Here is an 8,977-nt window from a genome sequence, read left to right as displayed (position 1 = left end):
TTCAAGTGTGTTCTGTTTAACTTTAGCCCTCAGTGTTTCACCCAAGAAGTGAGTGTAAGTACAATTTATATTGCATATTATTTAAAAAACTGAGAGAATGCTGATTCACTGACAGCCTCATTAACTATACCATTATCTCTGGGAATCCTGTAATTTTCACACTAAACAAGAAGCTCTCTATCTGAGCAATAAAAACTGAACCCAAGGCTTTTTAGGCTTTTTTTTTTTAGCAATACAAACTGAACCCAAGGCTTTTAATTCCATCACTGCTGTTAGCACATCTAATTCAAGGCCTCTGATAAGACACTTAAGCAGTTTTGGAGACTGAATTTAGACTGTAGATTAATTCAACAAAACATGTCTCCTACTAACATCCAGAGAAGAGGGACCATCACTGAAGCCTCTCTAGAAGTTCTCTAAGAAGATAACTCACTCTGGAAGTTATCTGACAAATTAGTATCTACAATAGCTTTTCGGCATCTTTGGAAACAGCATTAATACAGGAAAAGTTGGATGAAAAGACTTTGGAGATGATTGCCTCTCAAGTGACGTTTGTCTGAATTTCTTTCTTTCATCCAGTCCCACAGAATACTGTTTATAGATATGTGGGTGCTACGTCAAATGGAATAAGGAAATGATGGAGCTTCTATTACCTGGGAAAGAAACCTGTTAGTCTAGGTCCTGGCCAGTCGGCACCTCCACACCCTTCATCAAATGTCCCTTCACTCAACCTCTGAGCCCCTTGATGGTTAATTACTCTATGCTCACTTGTCCTCTGCCTTACCCTGCCTGTGCTAAATAAGCTCCAGAGAAGTGGATGTAGACATGTTAGACATAAGTCTTGCCTTTGCCAGCTGTAAAGGCTCTAGGGAAAACATACACACTGGAAACAGTGGCACAACCGTATGAGACAGTGTATGATGAAAAGCCAAAACGAGTGATTCGGACTATGAGGAGCCACAACAGTGTAATCACGATAGCTTCCATCTTTTAAGACTTAACTACATGCTCACAGGGCGCTGTGCAGAGCACTTCACATGCCTACGAGACACAGATCTTGAGCTGAATGAATGATTTTGAATACTACAGTCAGTGCTATTTCAGGTATGTGCTGTCCTCCAAGCTGCCGGCCTTATTTTCTGCCAAGAAGTCCCCCTGCCCTTTAGCCAAGACCAGAAACTGCTGGTTTTTTAGTCAATAGTCCTAAAGAAGGGAACCCCAGCTCTGTTAATATTAAAGAGTTCACGTCAATGATTTTACATCGTGGTAACCTCTACTGAGATACTGTAACGGCTCCAGGAAGTTAGTGGAGCAAAAGAGTTTTCTGTGCCCTTGTTTTCTAGACATTTCTCTCTTTTTTTTTTTTAAGATTAATATATTTATTTATTGGCTGCGTTGGGTCCTCGTTGCTGTGAGCAGGCTTTCTCTAGTTGCGGTGAGCAGGGGCTACTCTTTGTTGTGGCGCGCGGGCTTCTCATTGCGGTGGTTTCTCTTGTTGCAGAGCACGGGCTCTAGGCGCACAGGCTTCAGTAGTTGTGGCTCGCGGGCTCTAGAGCGCAGGCTTGGTAGTTGTGGCGCACGGGCTTAGTTGCTCCGTGGCATGTGAGATCTTCCTGGACCAGGGCTCGAACCTGTGTCCCCTGCATTGGCAGGTGGATTCTTAACTACTGTGCCACTAGGGAAGCCCCTAGACATTACTCTTGAGGGCAGAACCTTTCCTAGCTCCTAGATTAACAGAGACCTTTATGCCCGCAAAATAAATTTAATGATAATGTCTTAGATTTGCAGACTGCCTCACACTCTTCAAAGTGCTTTCCCACACATTGCCTCATATAATCGTCACAACAAAAACCCAGCTGAAGTATGTATGGCAGACATCATCAACCTCTTTCTACAGATGATGAGACAGACACAAATAAGGTATAAGGTGGGCCAAGGTCACACATTTATAGTTAACAACCTAGTCCTTCATAGCATCCAGCCCAGCAGTAGCCATTCCCTCCATTCTTCCTCTCCTCACCGGCACCTTTTATACCCCTAGTCATTCAGCAGGTGTCTAATGTTGATTCTGCTGGGCTCTGGGCTGGGATGCTGAGCATACCGTGATGCACAAGACAACTTGTCCTGTAGGATCTCGATCTAATGGAGACACATGCAAACATTAGCAATACAGTGAGGTCAGGGCTTATAATAAAACTATATGACGTGAGGATATATTAAGAGGACGGTTATTTTGCGAATGCTCCAGGTTTTTCCAAAATCTTACAGGAGCAATATGGAAGAGAAGGGGAAGATGTGATATTTCTGATAGAGGGAACAGCTTGTTGGAAAGCATGGAGATCTGAATAGGTATAGCATTGGAGGAGGGGGTTTGGGGCAGGAAACCAAAGATAGGAAGGGAAAAAAGACACATCTAGAAAGAACGCTGAGTTAGGAGTCAGCAACATTTGGGTTCCACTTGTCCCTCTGCTCAAAATTCCATAACGTTGGGCAAGTCACGTCATATCACTAGGTTTATTTCCCAGTTTTTTAGGTGAAGGGGTTAGCCATGTATCTCTAACATTCTGTGATTGTATGAAATGTTAACACAGAAATAGGCTGTGAGGAGTGATTTATAAGTCCAGAGGAAGGAAAGGCTTCTGCAAGAGATAGCATTGGAATTGGGCCTTGAAGCATTTTGAAGGATTTCCACAGTCATCGATGAGGAAAAGATTTCCTTACTTTTAATAATACCTAATTATTTAACACTTTAAAAAGAAAAAGAATTCCGTTTTCACCACCAAAATGTTGAGTAATAATATCTGTTCAAAGAGGTACCAACATCTCTTTCTCCAGCTCTGAATTAATACATTCCCTGACTTTAAGGAGCTCAAACGCCAGTGTGGAAGAAAACATCAAACCCACAGAAATGGGCTTAAGGGTTTGCAGGCCTGGGTGATGTTCCCTATCTCCTCTCCGCTCCCCAAACGGGAACTGTTTGGATCACAGAAAACATCCTCACAGGAAATCCTGCTTTCCCACCTCCTGGTAAGAGGCTGAACTCCAGGAAAAGGATGGATTTGGGGAGAGCCCTGTGTCCTGCCTCTTCACGGGAGGTCTGGGACCAGGAGGACAAGAGGAACTAATTAAAAACACAATGGAAAAGGCGATGTCAGGTATTCAGAGCTGCAGGGCCCTCAGAAATCACTTGGTCCTCACTGTACAAATGAGGACATTAGGGCCCCAAGAAAAAGGACTTGCTCAAATTCACACAGCTCAGTAAGCACAGAGCTCAGGCTGGAACTCAGGACTCCAGCCTCTCAGAGCATGCTGTCATATGCCATGGTATTTGAGTCAGTAAATCAGGTACCAAGCATCAAACCTAGCCTTGCCTCCCCCGCCCCCCATTTGCCTTTCTACCATAAAGGAACGAAAAGGCTATGTGTGCACGTGGGCACGTACACACACACACACACACACACACACACACACACACACACTCCAATTGCTCCCTTTGCCTCCACACCATCCATGGGCTCAAAGCTCAGGTTAGATGCCTCCCCACTCCACGACTCCTCCCCACCCTGCAGGAAACCTTCCCAGAATCTTCTTGTGAGAGTGATTTTTTTCCTCTCTTGACTTCTCATTACCCTCTCTCTGGTCCTCTTTTTGTCCTCTTCCAGATGATTACAGCCAGCTTGTATGTTGGTTGTGAGTACCCAAGCTGGGAGCTTCTTGAGGGCAGGGACCATGTATGATCGCCTTGTCCAATGAAGAGTCACAGGGACAAGGTCTGTTGAATGTCCCCATTATGTCTGGGACCTTGTGCTAGACCCTTGGGAGCAAAACCAAGAAAGAGAAGGTTTCTGGTAGAGACCTGCCGCTGTAAAGATGCATCTATGCATGCATGGACATAGGTGCAGAATCCCACTCATCGAACACTTATCTCAGTCTCGTTAGACCTCACGCAGTCCTGCGAGGTAACAGCAGCAAATGTGCAGTTTCTCATGCAGTCACAGAGGTACTCACGACCACAGAAAACTGGAACAAAAGCAGAGGAAAAGACCTGCAGCGAGAGGCAAGATCCTGGTTGAGGGCTGTGGTAGGAGCATGTGATGGGGGAAAGGAAGACAAGATTATTCTTAGAGATCTTTCTGAAGATCAGAAACTGCCTGTTACAGAGTCAGTACAGTTTGCTTACTGCCTTGCGGATCATTCAGGTCACAGAGGAAAGCACAATTACATTTGTTCTCCCATCTAATCGCCGTAACAACTCGGTGACTTAAGAACGATAGTTAACATTTACTGACTACATCTGCTATGTACTAAGCCCCTTACATTGTGAGCTTACTTATTCCTCACAACAATATGAGGTAGATACTCTTATTATCCCCCATTTTAGGGAGTAGGAAACAGGAGCAGGGGGGTTACGTAATTTCCCCCAAGGTCACACAGCCGATGTGAAGAACCAGGTTTCAGACCCGGGCAATCTCGCTCCAGAGCCCTCGCTCTTCACTCGAGCATTCTATGGGGACTATCCCTGAGAGGAAATGGACACTCAGTGATAAAGTGCTGTGCCCAAGGGGCACACGGTGGAAGCCAGGATTTGAATATAGGCCTGTCTGGCTTCTCTTCTCCTTTTTCTCCTCCTCCCTCAGAGCAGAGGGTTGAGGGAAGCATGTGTTTCCATTCCCTAAAGATCCTGTTCCTACCTTGATAAGGTGATACCAGGTCATACATGCTGGCTTCACCACAGCTGAGTCAATCCTGGTGAATACTTGCTCCAAACGCCCAGAATCACCCCCAGGAGGTGCGCTGTGACTCTCGCCTCCTTCCCCTCCCCCACCCCCAGCACGGAGAGTACCACCGAGCCAGGGAGAGTCCAGCGCCCCACCCCCATCAAGGCCTGCATTCCCTGGGCCACCCAGGAAGGGGCTGCGACTCACAGCCTGTGTAATCGCGGAACCATTTCTCTCTCCTACAAGGGCCAGACAGGACGCACTTGCACGTTCTCTGGGGCTGTTTTCTAGAAGCCGGAGGGCTGACCAGTTCTGTTTCCTCTAAGTTCATGGCCCAGGTTCCTGCTGGGTGGTGTCGCTCTCCCGCAATTTCTTTCTCCAGTTCTGTCTCTGTCGCTCTTATTTCTTCAAAATACATTTGTGGTGCTCCTGCTCTGTCTCTGTGATAGGCTGGGACGTGGACAAACCAGACACGGTCCCTGTCTCCGAGGCCCCCATTGGGGTACACAGGAACCCGTCGCATGTGGTTGGCACCACAATGGAGGGAGGTTTAAGGGCCACAGGACAAGGAGCTGGAGGCAGGAACTCCTGCTCTGCTGGAAGTCCTAGGCCAACCAGAGTCCCTGGCTCCCTCTGTCTTCCTCCAGGAGATTCACCTGGTGTTCACCCTTGTCCCCGCCTCCTCCTGCCTCCCCTGTGCAGCAGGGCCCCAACGCACGGTCCTGGGAAAACAAGACAGTGTTGGGACTAATCCAGGAGAAGCAAGGTACCCAACTGTGTGCTGCCAAAGGCCCTAGATCATGGACATGATTTCATTCGACTCCTCTCCGTTCTCCTAAAGGTGCGCCTTGGCTCCTTGAGGGCAGCCCAGCTGGGCTCTGCATCCTCTCCCATCCCCCGCAGCCAGCACGGGGTCCAGAACTACCGCTCCAAAAGTGTTTGCTTAAAATGGACAAACGGGCAGGGGCTGTGCCCACTGTGCAGATGAGGAAACTGAATTCCAGACAGGACAGGAGATTGCTCCCCCACCACGGCTTTTAGTAACAGAATGAGACGGAGCCCAGGTTTCTTACCCTAGGGCGGGGCATGCTATCTAAGAAAGGGGAGCAGGTCTTATTTGTCTCTGTCACCCAGGCACCTAAGATGTTGTCTGACACGAACTAGATGCTTAGCAAATGTGGAATAAAATGAACGAATGGAGCTGGGTGGCATGCGATGTGGAGAGCCCTGGCCCCCCATTCTCGCTGCATCTACCACGGAGTCCCTGCGGATCACTTGAGCCACAGTCACACTGAGCTGCTTGCTGTCCCCATCTGTGCCCTTCACTTCCCACCACTGGGCCTTTGTACTTGCTATTACTCTTCCCTGTCATCTGCCCCTGTTCCTCACAGTGCAAGACAGATGACACCAGTTCTGTAAAGTCCGGTCTTATCCTTCCTGGCAGAATAAACATACACACACACACACACACACACACACACACAGTCTCTCCTGGGTTCCCAGCACACTTTGCACACTCTGCCCTAGTAGCATACTGATTAAGCTCCACTATAATTCTTTGCTTGTGTGTCTGTCTCCTCCATCTTAGGACCCCTAGGTCTAAATACAGAGCTGGTGCAAAGTAGAGGTTCCTCATAAAAAATAAGAGCTTCTATGTATCAGATGGTGCTAGGCTCTGTGCTAAGTTCTTTCTATATGTCTCATAATCTTTCCAACAATCCTGTGAATCATATGTTATTTTTACCCCCACTTTAGAGATGAGGAAACCGAGTCACAGAAAAGTGATGTAACTTGCATAGGGACACCACCTACTGAGTAGCCAAGGAGGAACCCTAGCCTAGGTTGGCCTAACAATCAGTAACATATGCTTAACCACACCATTAGGCTCTGCCCTGTGGGAGGGTTCCGGGCTGGATGCACAGGACCCAGGCCATGTGGGCAAGAGGGCTCCTGCTGCAGTGTTTTCCTGGTGACTCAGAGCTGGTGACAGAGTCCAGTAGGCCGGTGTGTGTCTTTAAATGGTGACTTTATAAACTCTCCCCTTCCCTTTCCACCTTCCTTTCCATCACCCACCCCCTCACCCTGGCCCAGAACAACTGACAGACCAGCTTATAACTCTCTATCTGGTCTGACTTGTTAGAAATATAACAAGGGAACCGAGATGTCTGTTGGTACGGGTACCTGTGGGGGAACTGGAGTTCTCAGTGAGAGTCGGAGCAGAGACCGAAAAAAGAGGAAGGAGGCAAAGATGAGAAGTAGATTAAGACAGAGACAGAGAGTGAGGACCAGAGGCAGGAAAAAGAGCAGACCCAGGGAGAGAAACAGAGACAGAGACAGAGAGCGCAAGCTTGAGATAGAGGTGGCAGAGATGAGAGGCAGAGTGAAAGAAATGATAAGAGATAAAAGGGAGAGAGGGATCCTGTGGTCCCCTCACCCCTTACATTCCCTATTACAGATGGGGAAACTGAGGGTCAGAGGGAATGACACTACTTCCTGGCAGATGTCTCTGTCACTTTTCTAAACACCATTCATTTAGTTCCTCTCGTGTCCCCAGATATGTACGAATGCCTGCTGTGCTGGCCCTGAGCAGCACGAGTTGGACTGTAGTGGAGGGTTCAGGGGGATGCTCATCAGAAGAGCAAGAGGTAAGAGGAAATATCCACGCAGGATTGACCAGGGAAGGCTCCCTTGGACAAGATACGATTGAAACTGGGCCACAAAAAAAGGTTTATAAATGACTTTATTGAGGCATGATTTATGTACAATAAAACACATCCAGTTTGAGTGTACAGTTTGTTGAGTTTTGACATGCATACACTCATATAATCACCACCACAATCAGGATATAGAATATGTTCATTACCCAGAAAGTTCCCTTGTGCATTTTGCTGTCATCTTCCCTCTACCACCACCCCGATCTGAGCTCTGTCATATTATAGATTAGCTTTGCCTTTTCCGGAGTTCCCTATAGGTGGAATCGGACACTAACATGCTCTTTTGTGTCTGGCCTCGTTCACCGAGCATAATGTTTTTGAGATTCCATATGCTTGCATGTATCGTAGTTTGGTTCTTTTTTTATTGCTGTGTGGTATTCTCTTGCATGAATGCACCACAGTTTATCCATTCACCTGTTGCTGGGCATTTGGATTGTTTCCAGATTTTAGCTATTATGCATAAGGCTGCTATGAAGATTTATGTACAAGAGGTCCTGTGGATATGTTTTTCAATTCTCCCAAGTCAACTGCATGTTTATAAGGAACTGCTAAAGACCCACCAAAGTGGTTGAGTCATTTGTGCACTCCCTTCAACAACGTCTGAGAATTCCAGTTGCTCCACATCCTCACCAGTACTTGGGATTGTCAGCCTTTTAAATTTTAACCATTTTAGTGAATGTATCATGGTATCTCATTGTAGTTTTAATTTGCATTTCCCAAATGCAAGTTTGCACATCTTCCCATGACATTTTGGCTATTTGTTTATCTTCTTTAGGGTCACAAGGGATTTAAACCAGGACATACCACAAGATTTTTAAGTAGTTCTCCCAATGTAGCAAATATTTCCTTATAGCCAGCAGGAATGGAAAGATCTTTGGGTCCAAGCTGACATGGGTGCGACTGGCTGAATCACCTTGGGTAAGTTGTTTCCTCACCTCTTAAGTTGGGGTCACATTAGCAGCCCAGCAGGGTTATTGTGGAGGATGAAGTAACCAACAGAGGCAGATCGAGGAGCAACTGCAGGCACACACAGCGGGTGCTCAGCACATATAGTCCCCCTCATTGATCCCACCCACAAGTATTTACATTACACAAGGGCCAGGGCCCCGTCTGGGTGACCAGTAACAACTATTTGCTGGCCAGAGGGCTGGTGGCTGCACACATGTTCTTCTGTCCTTTTCTGACAGTTCTGGGAGCAAAATCATTTATGGCAGAGCTGTGTGGGGTTCTCGCCTTGTGAGGACAGACCCACTTAGGTACTATCGGCTCTATAAGTCTGGGGAGCAGCTCTGGTCTTCTGGATGCTCCTGTACGAAGCATGGGTTAGGGAAAGGGAAATGGCTTCAAAACATTGGGAAGCACAGTGCTTTCTAAATACATTCAATTCTTTTACATTGGTCTTTGCCACACGAGGGTTGTAAACCAGAGCAGTGGTTCTCACAGTTTTGTGCTCATCAGAAATCACCTGGTTGTCCTGTTGGAACACAGATTTCTGGCCCTCACTCCCAGAGTTTCTTTTTTTTTTTTTTTTTTTTTTTTTTTTTT

The sequence above is a fragment of the Neophocaena asiaeorientalis genome, unplaced genomic scaffold (assembly GCF_003031525.2).
Source record: "Neophocaena asiaeorientalis asiaeorientalis breed wild unplaced genomic scaffold, Neophocaena_asiaeorientalis_V1.1 scaffold138, whole genome shotgun sequence".
In the NCBI taxonomy this organism is placed as follows: domain Eukaryota; kingdom Metazoa; phylum Chordata; class Mammalia; order Artiodactyla; family Phocoenidae; genus Neophocaena; species Neophocaena asiaeorientalis.
This window is presented reverse-complemented; position numbering follows the sequence as displayed.